The sequence below is a fragment of the Macaca mulatta genome, chromosome 5, assembly GCF_049350105.2.
Source record: "Macaca mulatta isolate MMU2019108-1 chromosome 5, T2T-MMU8v2.0, whole genome shotgun sequence".
NCBI classification, from domain to species: domain Eukaryota; kingdom Metazoa; phylum Chordata; class Mammalia; order Primates; family Cercopithecidae; genus Macaca; species Macaca mulatta.
In genome coordinates, this window is record NC_133410.1 from 13,969,763 (window position 1) to 13,986,656 (window position 16,894).

General features: G+C 40.7%; 1 long non-coding RNA gene across 1 annotated transcript in view; it reads right to left on the minus strand.

Annotated features, from left to right (window-relative positions):
- Positions 1-868: 868 nt before the first annotated feature.
- LOC114678133 (uncharacterized) overlaps positions 869-16,894 on the minus strand; it is a 93,228-nt gene continuing 77,202 nt past the window's right edge. The window contains exons 10-11 of the long non-coding RNA XR_003729400.2: positions 11,193-11,331; positions 869-1,745 (exon numbers count right to left, since the gene is read on the minus strand). This is a non-coding gene — a long non-coding RNA (uncharacterized LOC114678133). The remainder of the gene's footprint in view (positions 1,746-11,192; positions 11,332-16,894) is intronic.

The following is a 16,894-nucleotide window of genomic DNA, read 5'->3' on the forward strand; positions in this document are numbered from 1 at the left end:
CTACTATGAGCAACTAACTATATTTCCATTATCTCTTCAATTGTCCACACAATCCCATTAAATGGGCAGCATTCCAAAACAGAATTTTGTTTTCCAAGATTCTAAATCCTGAAAGGATATAAACATTAAAGTTGTTCTAACTAAGAGGGCTTTTAAATGATAATTCATTTACTAAATCAGCTTCTAATAATGTATGAATTTGCTGTGACTCATGGGACATGAAAATGATATGATCTGATGAACAGAAAATACCTGCTGTGGGATGTCTGTGACATTCTCTTCCCAAGTCATGATGGTTCTAAGTCATTTATAAGATTTGGAAAAGATAAAATGCTATTTCGAAGCATTAAATTATAATTGGGCAAATATACATGCAATTTCTAAATCTACATAACAGTGGAAATTTTAAAAAGCCAAGAAAATATTCCCCAAAAATGTATACAGAAAATATTGAGGCTAGTTCAAATCAGTCTCACCTTCTCTTACTTAGTACTTTACTTTTTCAGTGTTGACAAACCTAAACTCCAAAAATAGTCCTACAATGAAATCCACCAAATCACCTCCTCTGTGTTTTCATTTTATAGCTGAGGAAAGTAAGACTCAGATGGGTTATAAAATTTAGGTCTAAGATACCACACTAGTAAATTTGAACCACAGCACTCACATTTATATTTTTTCTCTCTTGGTCTCTCTAAAGGTAATTTTTCCAGATCTAACTTCCAGTTCACTCCTTTCTTCAGGTGTGTCTGCAAAGCAAGGTCTAGTATATAATAAATGATATGTACCTGTTAGCTGTCATATCATCCTTATGATAAATCCCTTCTTTATTCATAATTTTAATAATTACATTTTTATCTCCAGAGTTCCCTTTTATTCTTTGATAATTCATTTTTCCTTGCTATCTTTATTCTCTTTATTTCTTTAAATATGGTATTCTTAGGTAGAATGTCTTCTGTACCTGATAATACCAGAATAAAATTTGAAGACTTCAGGGGTCAAAATCTGTTCATAGTTGTTCAGACTGACTCTCATCCATGATGGCCTGCTTCCATGTGTGTTTTGTCATTTTTCCCTAGGAGTTCTTACTTGCCTGAAGTTAACCTGGGAGCACCCTGGAGGCTCTAAGCTGAAGATGCTGACTCCCCAAGGTACTCTGCATCTGCTATTTTTGAACAATAGGAATGGCTCTCAAACTAGCGATGCTTTAAGTTATTGGCTTTATTTTCTCTGACTTTATGGATGGTACTAAAGTAACCCTGGATCCATATGAGAACAGACCTGTACCAGAGCTAACAAATTCCACTGGCGACTAGTACTGTCACAAATTAAATTCTACCCAGAGTCACAGCAGTGACACACAGGCTTTTTTGTTTGTTTGTTTCTTCAGTCTAGCTTTTCACTGATTATTTAGACCCTGTGAGAGTGAACCTTTAGGAGGGCATCTCAAGCCCAGCATCCTCCCTCTTGCATGACCTCCGGATCCATTTTCTCATACCTCGTGCGATCAATAATCGTCAAAGCTTCAGGCACCTTGTTGCATCATTTTACCCAGGATGACTCTGCCTTCACAATCACTCACCTCTCTTGTGTCAGCTCACGATTTGTTTGAGTTGTGGGTTTTAGGACATTCGTTACTTTCTTGTGGGCTCAACAATGCACAGGCAAGTATGGTTTCTTTGTGATTTATTCAGCATGTAGATATTCCACAGTATAAATGCTTCTAGCTCATCTTGTCCACCATACAGCTGGAAGAGGAAGTTCATACAGACCTCAGGGATGACTCTAATTAAAACAGCAGCTCTCCAGGCCCCACCAGCCAGGGAGAAAGAGGACCAGACACAACTTTGATCCCTCTTGCCCCCAGCATTTCCACGTGCTCCCAGAATGCTGCTGGGCCTTAGGAGAATGTCTTATAGGTGCTGTGAAGTTTACATTTCCACCTTTTCTCTTTTGCTCTCTAGATTGCAGTGCTGCTATTTCTGGTCAACAGAGACCACAAAATGTTCATTCTGTCTCCCTTGTCCACTGAATCACCCTCTCTTTGCTCCTGTTGCTGCTGCTGCTTCTGCCCAGGACCCAGGACACCAACTTTTGGATGAAGAATACTAATACCAAGAGTCACAGTACCATCCCATTCACTCCAGGCTGGTTCACCCTTGTGATCAAGACCACCATCCTGTGGCTATTGGCAAGTTTGTTCTCCACTTCCACACCAGTCATAGACAAAAACACCTTTTTATTTTTTGTCAGTGAGGGAGTGTCAGGGTCAAAGACATTCATTATCCCTATAAGCAACATACTCTGACTATATACACACACATACACATACATACATATATTTATACACACACACACACATCTATTTATCCGCACTTTTATCACCAATCCTATCTTTCTTATGCAATCAGGTCATTTCCTGCAGACTTGGCAAGTACCAGGAGATTCAGACTTCATAACTCTCTCGCTCCCTCTCTCTCTCTCTCTCATTCTTTCCCCCACTCCTTCCCCGCTGCCACCTCACTGCTTGGCTACTCTGTTTCTTGGGACATGGAGTCCTCATTTATACTCATTGAAACGTGTTGATGAGAACTTTGCAGAAAGAAAACTAGGAAAGTAAGAAGAAAGAGAAGAAAAACAATCACATGAAGGAAATTTGAGTTCTAGTTAATAAGTAAGACAGAGCAAAGTCTAACAAACCCAAAGTTGTATATTTTTGTGCTATGAGCATATTGTTTATTTACTAAAGATGCTCCTCACTCCTTCCTAATTCCTGTGAGACTATGGGACACCCTTTAGTGGCATGAATTGGTTTTCAACTCAGTAAACCTATTTTGAGCACCTGCTTGGCAGAAAGCACACAGCTGGATGTGTCGGAAAATACAAAGTTAAAAATATGTCTCTTACCTTTCACCCATGTCCGTGCATATCAACCACAATCACCCTCCAAGGCTCATGTATGCAGTTACTTCTGATACACAGTGCTTAGCATAGAGTACGTACTCCATAAATATTTGCTTAGGGAACAAATAAATCGGTCTGCTTGGATGTCCAAACATAATAAAGGCACACCACAGTACCAACAGGTAGGTACACACCTCTCCCTTCCTCTCCCTTTAAAAACTACTCAAATAAGCCAGACAATAACCATTAGCATCAAACCCTGTTTCCTTCCTTTGTATCACCCTAGTTTTGGCATTTCTCTTGCCTCCTTTTCCTCGGTACTTGCTTATCTGTACCTCAATTCACCACCTCGGTTCAGTTCTGGCACCTTCCCATTGTTGCATGCTATTAGCACATCTATTGAAATACTTGCCAGTTGATTCCAACTTTGTCACAATATTTCACATCAGACCCTTTGGAAAGGGTCAGAGGTGTGCTGTCAGCTTTCCAGAAGGAAAACTCCAGCACATAGCAGATTTCAGTTTCACTCAGCACTACCTTCCTCTCTACCTTACCGATTTTTAAATAGAGTGTTGGTACGTTCAGAGCTGTGTACCTTTTGGGAAGATTGCCCTGAAAGAAATGGCAGATAAAGAGAAATTAGCTGGAGGCACAAAGAAGAAAACATACAATTATCCAAGTGAGAAGAAATGAATGAACTAAGGTGGTAATGAAGAGGGAAAATCAGAAAGAAATGAGAGACACATTAAGGGAAGCAAATGACCTGGAAAAGTGATTGGATGAGATTCAGATTCAGCAAGCTATGGTGGACTGGTGATCTGTGAAGCACAGTGCTGTATCACAGAAAATAGCCTTTATGGATCAGAGCTGCCAGAGAAGGTGCCACAGAGGTGATGAAATGGGAGCTGAACACTCAATGACAAAAAAATAGGATGTGACTCCAGGTGGGAGATAATGAATGGGGAGCATGTAGTGGGAACCACAGAAACAACCATGGATCCTGTAGGATCCTTACCATCAAGGCTTGATAGGGTTTCAAAGATTTGCTGGACATTTAATGTCCTTCTCTGCCCAGCACTCATTTCTTCTTCCGAAAACAAAGCCCATTTTTCCAATGGGGAAGCAAATCATTGTGATTCACCAATACTGACCACTCCCTTATCCCAGCTACCAGAGTGAACAAATAATGCAACATATGTGAGGACTCTATTACCCTGACCTCAGGGATTTGTTCAAGTACGGACAATCAGCCTAAAAATATCCAATTAGAATGATTTAAAAGATTGAGATGATCTATTTCAAGGCATTAGGATTTGGATTTCTTTTTCAAGCTCAAATGAATGTACTCAATTTATTTTCCCCCTCCTCTACCCTACACACCCACTATTGTAGCCACAGGGACAGTTGTATGTAATAAAAACCTAATGCCAAATAGCGTAAGAGCTTAAGAACATTAAAAAACAAAATAGCCTGGTTCCCAGGTTACTTTTCCTTCCACTGTACCCTACTGTCTTCATCAGCCTTGTAGAGACTTTGGCAGAGTTATGTAATAGAGACAGTATATCCCCTCCAAGAAAAGAGATTTGTTTGCTAATTACACAACTGTCTTCTCACTATTTCTGCTCTGTTACCCCTTGTTACTTCTTACACAATTTTTTAAAGACAGGATACAAGATGATGTGACTTTACATTGCACATGCAGGCACCCATGTCTTTGAAATATGCGACTGGTTTTTATTTATGACTGACTTTATAGTTCTCTTTATTTTGCCATGCTAGGTTTTTCAAGGTAAAAGTTTAATTGTAAAATTGGATAGAGATTAGGGAGGAACAAATACCACCCTATTGTAAACACCCACATTTTCTGCATTGAAGACGCATGGCTGTGCTGGATTGCAGTTTGCAGAATGAGAAGACATAGTCCACACCTAGGTGCTGACATTCTAAAATAAAGCAAACCTGTGTTGTTCAGCTGAGGTGCTGGGAGTCTCTTCTATTATGATCTCCAAATTTAATGTAAAGAGTGTTTCTGAACACCTTTCATGAGGCAAATGTAATATAGGTCTGGTGTTCATATATCCAATGAAAATCCATGATCAATGGATTGAGTTTTTACAGGACTTTTGAGAAAAACATTTGAAAACTGCTTGGAATGATTTGGAGAGGAATATTAAAATAAGCCCATATCTTAAAAACTGTTAATGAGAAAACTTATGTTACTAGACTTTTAGGGGAAATCAGCAAACCACAAGAAACTGTGCTGAACTGGAAAGTTATCTCAAAAAATAAAATTCCAAAGAAAAACTTAGGCTCATCACATAAACAATTACTCATATTTTTCTAAGCCTTTCCATTTACAAAGATTTTACTCACAGAGTCTTATGTGAGTTAGAGAGAGCTGGCACTATTATTTTTACCCTCTTTTGACAGCAGATGGAATTGAGGTGTAGGGTGGTTAAGCAAATTTGCAGAGGTCAGACAGCTAAGAAATGAGGAAGATGTGACACAAAGAGCACTCCTGCCTCTCAGTCCAGAAGGCAGCCTGAAAGAAGATGGGATCTGAAGTCAGGGCTTCCCAGACATTGGCCACAATTTCCTGCTATGTAGGACCAGCTACTTAGTCTTTTTAACATCTCTGCTCTTTCTCACCTGCTATGGTTGCTCCTTCTGCTTGGAAAAATATCCCCACTTTACTCTCTTAAAAAAAAAAAACATAAAAAATCTTCTTGTAAATTTGTTTAAGTTCCTTGTACATGCCCAAAGGAATATAAATCATTCTATTATAAAGATACATGCATGTGTAAGTCCATTGCAGCACTATTCACAATAACAAAGACATGGTATGTCCCATCAATGATAGACTAGATAAAGAAACTGTGGTACATATACACCACGGAATACTATGCAGCCATAAAAAGGAATGAGATCATATCCTTTGCAGGGAAATGGATAGAGCGGGAGGCCATTGTCCTCAGCAAACTAATACAGGAATAGAAAACCAAATACCTCATGTTCTCACTTATAAGTGGGAGCTGAATGATGAAAACACATGGACACAAAGTGGGGAACAACACATAATGGGGCCTGTCAGAGGGTAGTGGGGAGGAGGGGGAGCATCAGGAAGGATAGCTAATAGATGCTGGTCTTAATACCTGGATGATGGGATGGTCTATGCACAAAATCACCATGATATACATTTACCTATGTAACAAACCTGCACGTTCTGCACACATACCCCTGAACTTAAAATTTTTTTAAATTAAAAAAAATAAATCTTTATCAGCTCAATATCATCACCTCCCTCAGGATATTTTCCCTGATACTCATGCCTCCCCTCAAAAGCAGGGTTATATGCCCCTCTTGTGCTCCTATAGCTGCACCCTATGTCTGTCCCAAGTTTCCATTGCACTTTTCAGAGTAACTGGGTCACTTATATATCTCATTAGGGGTAGAGACATTATGAGGTGCAGTTGTCTATTAAGGTTGAAAGCAAACTCTAAGGATGCCTAGGTGAGTCTCCTGCAGCCATTTCTTACTAACTGTGAGATCTCAGGTAAGTTGATTGGCCCTTCTATGCTTCATTCTCATATTTGTAAAATGGGTATTTATTAGTTTCTTATGGCTCCTGTAGCAAATTACCATAAACTTGGTGGCCGGAAACATCAGAAATTCATGCTTGCACAATTCTGGAGGCCCACAGTCTGATATCAAGGTGTTGGTAGGGCCATGCCTACCAAGGCTGTAGAAGATGATCTGTGTCTTGTCTCTTCCAGCATCTGGGGGCATGGTTTGTGGCTATATCACCCCAATATCTGCCTCCATGGTCCCATTGCCTCCTCCTCTGTGTGCTTCTTCCCTGTGTGTCTCCTGTAACGGCACTTGCCACTGTATTTAGGGCCATCTTGGATAATCCAGGATGACCTCATCATCTCAAGATGCTTAATTACATCCGCAAACACCCCCTTCCCAAATAAGGCCACAGGTCCAGGGATGTGCATACGGACATATCATTTTTGGATGATCCCTATTCAGCCCACTACAAAGTATTATAACCGTTTGCTTAGTTTTTATATTTGTTGGGAATGTTGAAGGAGATGATGTGCATAAAGCTCTCAGAACAGTATCTGGCGAAGAATAAAATGTTCAATAAATGATAGCCATTATTATCATTCTGTTTCCTAGTAACTATCACAGAGGCTGGTACATATATATATGTATTTATTTTATATATATATAAAATATATATATTTCTTAATTCTTATTTTCCTGTTTTCCTAAGTTAGAGATGTTAATTAGCACACTCTAGATATATTGCTAACAGCAAGGGTTTAAACAGTTCATGCTAGCTAATCTTCACTTTAACAAAGATATTCAGTTAACCAGAATTCTCCTCCCCCTTGACATATGAACCTTGGCAGTGATTCCAGTTGTAACTCATTCTCAAGGGAAGAGTCTCCAAGTTGAGGGCATGGAGAATTTTACTCTTTGCCAGTCCTCAAATAATGAATGACTTCATTTAAAATAAAGTTGAAGAGGTCAAGTGTATGTGATTATAGACGTGGGAAGGCTAAGAAAGCAACCATCAAATAACCACCCTGCGAGATTACAGGCATGAGGATGGACCAAGGCTGGCAAAGAAATGACTTGCCCATGTCTTGAGTTGGCAACAAGGTAGGATCTCTCTTCTTCCAGATTCAGCCCAGTCTTATTCTCACCAATGCTCTGCCTCAACTTGCTGACACCATTCAGTGCAAGAACTAATACCCATGATAATATCATCTATTTGAAAAAATAGAAGATCAGAACCAATTTATGTGACTCAACAAAACCTTACTCTCATAAGCTCTCAAGACTCTATTTCAGTAGATTCATGTAAAAATAATAGATAATAGCATTATAATTTGTATTTTGTATTTCACTTTTATTTGCAAACAGTACCTCAGAAAAGCAGTATAAGATATTTCAGGCTTATTTTACACACCCAAAAGTCCTCTACTTTTCTCTTCTTCTTTTCTTTCTTTTTTTTTTTTTTTTTTTTGGTTTGTTTGTTTGTTTGTTTTTGCTTTTGTTTTTGGAGACAGGGTCTCACTCTACTGCCTGGGCTGGAGTGCAGTGGCATGATCATGGTTCACCGCAACCTCGACTTCCTGGGTTCAGGAAGCCTCCCAAGTAGACACAGGTGTGCACCACTATTCCTGGCTAATTTTTGTATTAGTTTGGTGCAAAAGTAAGTGAGTTTTTGCCATGAAAAGTATTAATAATTGCAAAACCCACACTTACTTTTGTACCAACCTAATACAATATAATTTATAATATAAATATTTTAAATAATATTTTTTGTAGAGACAGTGTTTCACCATGTTGCCCAAGGTGGTCTGGAACTCCTGAACTCAAGCTGTCTGCCCACCATGACCTCCCAAAATGCTAGGATTACAGGCATGGGCCACCATGCCCGGTCCAACTTTTCTTCATAATAGGATCACTTTTTCCTCTTCACAAACTTTCTGCTCCAATAAAGTGAAATGCTTACTAACCCCATACCTATTCCATGCCTCCTCACTGCACACTTCTGTTCAAACTTTTTTCTTTGTGTCCTGAACACCTTCTCCTCTATTTCTACCTCTCCAAACCCTATCATTCTTGAAGTCTCTGTTAAAATGTTATCTGCTGCATAAAGTCTTCCTTGTTTGCCACTGACTGGAAAGTGACACTTCCTGGCTCTGAACCCTCATTTTACATCTTTTACACCTTTATTGTGGCATTAATCATTTTCTAATTTATATTTACTTACCCTCCTTTTCTATCTCTCCCCTTATTTTATTGAAGTCACAGAGACATCTGTAAAATGAGAGTCAAACAAATAAACTGGAAAGTTCCTATGTCCACAGGACTTTCAGAGAGAGGTTAAATGTATAATCCTGATACCTTGACCACAGCTAAATGGACCAGGATGGGACCCCAGTTCAAGACCAGCCAATCGCTGGACTGACCAGCAGCTATGAGGCAGCAGACAGGGCTCATAGTGATATGCTGGAGCTGGCTTACGCTAGCTTATGGGCTCCAACTGTTCCATTTTCAGGAATTGAGGAGCCAGGTGACATTATGTCGGCATCTTGAAACCATCTCTCGTGTGAGTATTTGTACCAAGAAAATTGGCAACACACAGGTGTCAGAGTTTCCCGTACCCCCACCCAGCCTCCCACAGAGAGCCAGTTATTAAAAATTTACCAGCACAACATTGATGATAGCAAACTGAACCTTCTCCCTGGGCAGTAGAAGTGTGAGACCTACAGAATGAGTCAGCCGTCCTTAACAGAAACAAAGGCAGAACTAACTCAGAGAGGAGGCTGATGGAGACAGACAATGGTATGAGGCAGCAAAAGCCACAAGGCTGAGAGATAGGAATAGAAATAAGCTGAATAGTAATGGCAGGTTCAGAATAAGCAGAGTCAGGGAGTGTCAGAATTGCGATGATGACAAATTCCTGGAGTAGAAACAAACAAGTGCCTCTGCCTTGGGATGATGACTAATCCTGCCTCCTGGATGCTTTGCTGGATCCCACATGACCTTTCTAATTCCTGCTCATGTGTGGGGCTGGCTCTGCAGGAATTCCTTTTTTCCTTACTTTCCTGCCTCCCAGATAAACTCTCATGACAGAGGACGTGCAGCCCAGAGAACATGACAGAGTGACCATTGCACTTTACAGCTCATAAACTGCTTTCACATCTATCCTCACATTTAATCCTCATGATAACTTTGGCAGGCACACAGGACACCAGCTCTTCTGAGCCTCAGCCAACATATGAGATGAGGAAGCTGAGCTCAGAGAAGCTGCAAGACTTGCCCAAATATATGAGGCTAGAACAGAAAAGAAATGAGATATGATCCCAGGTCCTCTGGCATTAGGATCAGGAGCTCAGTCCACTTTTGGCATGGGTGAGCTGGGAAATCCACATAAGATGGGAAATGCTTTAACACTTTGCCCTCTCAGATCACAGCCCATGAAGGACAGCAGGGTTAGTCAACCATCGGAAGGAGCCAAGAGGCCAAGAGATAGAAAAAGTCAGAGAAAAAAGAAAATGAAAGAGACGAGGAGAAAATGTGATTTGGAAGTTTGGGTATCACATACAAATAATATAATATATAGGTATGCACATACATAAATATACATATACAGTATACATGTAATATCACATTATGTATGTTATGTGGCATCAAACATACCTGGGTTAAAAATCTCAGCTTCCCTACTCGTTGGCCATGAGAACTTGAACAAGCCACTTACCCTTCCTGAGACTCTATTCATAAAATGAATATCAGTTTCTCCATCTACTTTATAAGATTCTTATAAAGCCTGATGAGAAAATGTATGTAAACTACTTGACACAAAGCTGGCCATAAAGTATAATTTAATATATTTGATATTTAGTTACTACTATTTTTAAGAAATAATTAAAACAATAAATAGCTATAATCACTTAGTTATTAATTAGGATCATTAATCTGCATTTATCCTTTAAAAAAGTCAGCTAATGAAAGAGTTGCTGTATATAAATCAAGGGTATTTTATACATGTATACAGTCTGCTCTACCAAAAATTAAAAATATCATTGAAAACATACAGGACTCAAAATTAAATGTCTTTAAATAAAACATAAAGCGAAAACAGCTGCTGCTGGAACTCGGTCCCTAGGCAGGTTTGATTTTTGAAATGACAAAGAGACCAAATTGTGCTTCGATTCCTGCCTGAACTGAGTGAGAGAGGGGGCATGACTGCCTTGCTGACAGCCTGCTTGGGGGAAAGATGCAGATGCTTAAACAAAGGATATTGTATGCTGGACACACAGCTTTCTGGGACCCTCAGCCATCAGGGAATTCTGCAGCCACATCACAAACAGCCTTCCTGAATTTTCCTTCCATTTTCTAAACTAGCAATCACCACAAAGAAGACACCCTAACGGGTGCCATGAATGCAAAGTTATTAGCTTCATCTGGAATAACACTCCTTGCCACTGGTAGAAAAATCCCCTATATTCCTGGAGACCTTAGTATGTGGTCTTATCACTTCCTAATAGAGCCTCTGTTAATATATTACAGAACAAGACTAATTCCACCTGGAGAATGAGTATCTTATGCTGCAGCCTAGAAATTAGACCCAGAATATCTGTTGGGAGAGCTGTTTGAATATAACTCAAATGTAATTTTTTAATATAATTCTAAAGTTAAGTAAACAAAACAAAAGTAAACACAAAAAATAAAGCCAAGAATTAAATCAACCAAACAGCACTCACCTTAACCAATGACGACCTTTTGCATATGTGCTTCCCAGCCTCTTTTCCTTCTCATGTAAGTGTTAGCACAATTGAAGTTACAGTATCTTCATGATTTTGCAATGCAAATTTTCAGGAACTGGTTCATTGTATGAAGGGACTGGAACAAGAAATGGTAATTTGAAGGTATCCATCTTACCCTACGCAGGTAGGATGCCAGGGTGCCAGAAAGCGTCATCACTAAAGAAGTCTCACTTCTTAGAGAAAACAAAGTCAAGTTAAGGTGCTTCTCTTTGTACTCCAGGATGAGAAACAGCCCCATAGTGTTATTTATTTATTTATTTATTTATTTATTTATTTATTTATTATTTTTGAGACAGAGTCTCACTCTGTGGCCCAGGCTGGAGTGCAGTGGCATGATCTTGGCTCACTGCAACCTCTGCCTCCTGGTTCAAGCAATTCTCCTGCCTCAGCCTCCCAAGTAGCTGGGATTATAGGTGTGTGCCATCATGCTTGGATAATTTGTGTATTTTTAGTAGACACGGAGTTTCACCATGTTGGCCAGGCTAGTCTCGAACTCCTGACCTCAAGTGATCCGCCCACCTCGGCCTCCCAAAGCGCCAGGTCCCCATAGTGTTTTCTCTCTCCTGCCCAGTGTTCCTGCTACACAAACTGATTCCAGGTTTTTGACCACATCTCAATGTCTTCTCACAGTGCTGCCACAGCTGGTGTTCACTCTGTCTAAAACTCTTTTCCCCACCATCCATTTAATCACTCTGACTCCTTTTGACCACTCAGATTTCATATTACCCACCCCTTCGCTAGCAAACCTTTGTTGAACCTGACCTGACCTGCCACCTCAGGCTCAGAAGGCCATATAGAACACTACAGTTACCACTTCCTGGCACTTACTACAGTATTTTAATTTGGGTTTTCAGGTCAATCTCTTTTCCAACGGGGAGACATGAAGTTACATCCAGAAGGGAAGGGCAAGACCAGGAAGTGTGGCTCGTGCCATCACCCATGGATTCAGGTGTGCCATGGTGTATTTGAGCAGCAAGAGCCTGAGCCTGAGAGCGAAGTAGGAGCAGTGAGACTAATGGGATAGCAGATGTGTCTATCCAGATGCTCCTTCTCTAGAGCTCTGTCTGGGCCTCCAGGCTGGGGCTGGTCCTCAAAAAGGTCACACCAGAAGAAAAGGAATCTTCAAGAAATATAGTCATGATCAAACAGCCTGAGGATCAGGGAAAGGGATGGGTCAACATCAGTTCCTACTAGCAAGCGCAATTCCAGAGAGGAGTGGGAAAGGGAGATAGATGACTGCAAACCCCAGCGGGGGTTCCCTGAAGAACTCCTAGGCCCTCAACCGTCAAGATGGAACAGGAAGACGTGTAGCCAAGGATGGCAACAGTGGTCAGCCACAGTGCTGTTAAGCATGCTCCTGTGTCCAAAGAGATGCAAGAAGGAACACAAGAGATGGTCTGCAGTGCTGAGGCTGTCTGGGGAAAAGAAGATTAGAATTTCCCTCTGTGGGTCTCAAGGGTAGGACCTCTCTAGACCACAGAGCTCCAAAATAGCTTATCTGTGCATTCATGTGCCCTCCCCCAGAAGCAACCAGAATAAAAGCTGGTAGAAGGAAGGTGCTGGATAAATCTATGCTGGATGGAAGGATGGAAGGATGGATGGATGGATGGATGGATGGATGGATGGATGGATGGATAACGGCCACTATAGGATTACCTGGATATAAATGTGTCTCAAGAAATAATAGAGAAACAAGGGAGGCGCGGTGGCTCACACCTGTAATCCCAGCCCTTTGGGAGGCTAAGGTGGGCGGATAAACTGAGGTCAGGAGTTTGAGACCAACCTGGCTAAAATGGCGAAACCCTGTCTCTACTAAAAATACAAAAAAATTAACCAGGCACGGTGGCAGTCACCTGTAATCCCATCTACTAGGGAGGTTGAGGCAGGAACCCAGGAAGTGGAAGTTGCAAATAGTTGAGATTGCGCCAGAGCACTCCACCCTGGGTGACAGAGTGAGACTCCATCTCAAAAACAAAAACAATAAGCAGTAATACAGAAACAGTATCACTTGGGCAGTCCATCACCTCTGCCAGGAGTTTGGAAGGACAGATTCAGAAGACAAGCAGAGAAGCAAGTTGTGCAGCTCCCTGGAGCCATGGCCCCACAGGAGGCAGCTGAGCAAGTCTACAGAGGGAAGCCTCACTGGCTAAGATTCTACTCTTTGGTCACATCCTGCTCCTGAACCAGGTACCAGACTGTAAGCCTGACTCAAGGCAGGGTTCCAGCATCCGTATGTGCAAATGAGGAATGCTTGAAATTTTAGAATTCTGAAGGACTTCAGGAGTCCTGAAGAAGTTTTCACAGTTCCCAAACTACAATACTTCAGTAGTTCAGATATCCATATAGATATTTCATATTATTATATTGTATATAGCAATGTCACATATTACTATAATTATATTATATATATTATAGATTCTATAATTATTTTATATAACTGCAGATTCAACCAGCTGCAGATGGAAAATATTCAGAGAATAAAAGCAATAAAAAATAACAATACAACAATAAAAATAAAACCTTAAAAAAAATACAACTATTTACATAGTATGTACATTGTACTAGATATTATAAGTAATTCAGAGATCATTTGAAGTATACCACAGGATGTTTGTAGGTTATATACAAATCCTATGCCATCTTACATCAGAGACATGAGAAGTCATAGATTTTGATATTTGCAGGGGGTCCTGAAACAAATCTCCCACAGATGCCAAGGGAAAATGGTGTGTGTGTGTGTGCGCGTGTGTGTATATATAAAATATATGTATATTTTATATATATAATATATATTATGTGTATATATTATATATTATATGTCTATATTTTATATATGTATATATTGTATATATAATATATGTATATATAATATATATACATAATATAAATATATGTATATATCATATTATATATTATATATGCATGTATTATATATGCATATTATATAATATATACATATTTTTATATATATGTATATATTTTATATATACACACATATGCATGTATATGTATGTATCCACATACCCCACACACTTACACATTATAGTTATTTGTCACTTAATGACAGTGATGTGCTCTGAGAAATGTATCATTAGATGATTTTGTCATTGTGTAAACATTAGAGTATACTTACAAAAACCTAGATGCTATAATTTACTACATACACAGGCTACATGGTACAGCCTATTCCTCCTAGGCTACACACTGTACAGCATGTGACTGTACTGAATATTTTAAGTAATTGTAACACAACATTAAGTGTTTATGTATCCAAACATAGAAAGAAACAGCATAAACACAATATGAAACATTTAAATATTGTACACCTGTGTAGGGCAGCTCCATTATAATCTTCTAAGATCATCATATATGCAGTTGTTGATTGAAACATCATTATGCGATACATGACTCTACCTATGTAGAGGCAAGGAGGAGAGAGACAGAAGGATTATTTTAAGAAATTGGTTCACACCACTGTGGGAGCTGGCAAGTTCAAAATCGATCAGGCAAGCAAGCAGGCTGGAGATCAGGTAAGAAATGTTGCAGTCTTCAGATTGAAGACTGGAAACATAGGCAGGATTTCTATGTTGCAGTCTCCAGGCAGAGATCCCTTCTTGTTAGGAAACCTTAGTCTTCACTCTGAAAGTCTTCAACTGATTTGACAAGGCCCATCTACATTATGAATGATAATCTACTTTACTTACTATCAATTGATTGTAAATATTAATCACATCTACAAAGTACCTTCACAAGAACATCTAGACTCATGCTTTACCAAACAACTGGTCACCATAGTCTAGCCAAGTTGACAAAAAAAATTTCACCCTCAAAGCCACAATTCCGCCAGCTGTCAGAAAGCCCCTATGATAGAGGAAACAAGAAGGCTCTTGGCTTTGAAAATGCCAAATTATTTGGCCGCATTTCCAGACTCTGGCAACAGGGAGACACTTTCTGGGCAAGAGAATTACCAGTTTGTAAAATGCTGACAAGATGCAAACCCACCAGTAATGGCCTTCTAACTGGGTGATTCACACATGCAGGGCAGGGCTACCTGGGCAGCACCTTCTCAGTGCATTCCTGCACCACAGGCGTAGTTCCCCCTGCCCATGCACCCTGCACCTCCTTGGCAGTGGGGGAAAACCCAACCACAAATGATGAAAAGGAGCTCTTGTATCATTAGGTGGGACTCTTGCCTCACCTGCCAAACCTGGCTAGACCTGGACAAATGGATTCCATTGTCAGGTTGTTGTAAATGTTTTTCCAGCCCCAAGCCATGCATCCTTTCTGCTTAGTTGCATTTTGGTGTCATGGGAAAGCACTCACATACCCTCACATACCCCTTCCTTATGTGGGCCAAGGAGAAGTGCCTGGAATAGGCAGTGGGAACCCTGGCCTGGGTGCCCACCTCTCCACAACCTGGCACTGGCTGAAGCTCTGGCGACACAGCTGATTTAATGTGATGACTAAGTCACACCCAAGCCTGAGAAACCAAGCCATCCTTTTAATATTGTATTTTTCCTTTTTAAACAAGGAATCTGTTGTCTTCTCCAGACATGGAACATCTTTCTACTTTGGAGGTTGCTCACACCCTCATGACTGGAGTCAACTGCAGGCTCAGTGCAGGTTGTTTTATTTTTCATTCCCTCATCTAGTTAACAATGAATGCTAGAACCAACCCACAGAGTCCTTGTGACAGTTCCATAACATACTGGAGACAAAGTGCATGACATATAATGTGTGCTGAACATCTTCTTCCTTCCCCTTCCCTATCATCTATGTAACATTCTTGCTGCAATGTAATGTCCCATGTATTGTCCCATTGACTGATAGGACAACCCCTCGAGACAAGCACTGATGGTCCCTGGCTGGAAGAAGTGAAAACTGGGAGTGAGTTTGCCATCCTCCTGGATTTGGGATGGATGGTAGGAGCCCCTGTTTTGTTCCCAAATTCATGCATTAGCTAGCCCATTTGTGTCTTTTTGTTTTGCAATATCCCACAGATTAGGTGAAACGGGGAAAATGGTTGTCAGGGAATATAATACCAACCAACCAGGACAGGGGGGCAAGAGAGAGCTCTGAGGCTGCTGTGGGTGAGGCCTGGACACAAAACAGGGCCACAGAAGAGGTCAGAGATACAAAGTTCTGGGCCAGGATTGGAGTGGGTGATGCAGAGCAGCTGAGGAGAGGAGTGAGGACCTGAGCCAATGGACAGAGGGGGGAAAGAAAAGGCCACCTTACCGAGGAGGAACTAATTGTAAGAGATTCTATAAACATGTCATCAGCTGAGAGAGGAAAGTGGATGGGAGAGGAACTGTGTCAGGAGAAAGGCAGCTCCTTCACCCTGGACACTGTGTCTAAGCCACCATCCCTTGCCTGGAATATTGCAACAGCCTTTCATCGGTCTGCCTGCTTTCAACCTTGACACAACCTTGGCCTCCACAGAGCAGCCAGAGAGACTGTAAAGACACGAGGCAGCTGCTCCTCTGCACAAAACCCTGCAGTGGCTCTACCCTGAGAGAACCCAAAGTCCTCACAGAGCCCTTGCAATGCTCTCTGGGGTCCTTATGATCTGCCCTTCCCGTGTACTCACTCTACTCCAGCCAAACCAGTCACTGGGCTGGCCACACGCACACAGGCAC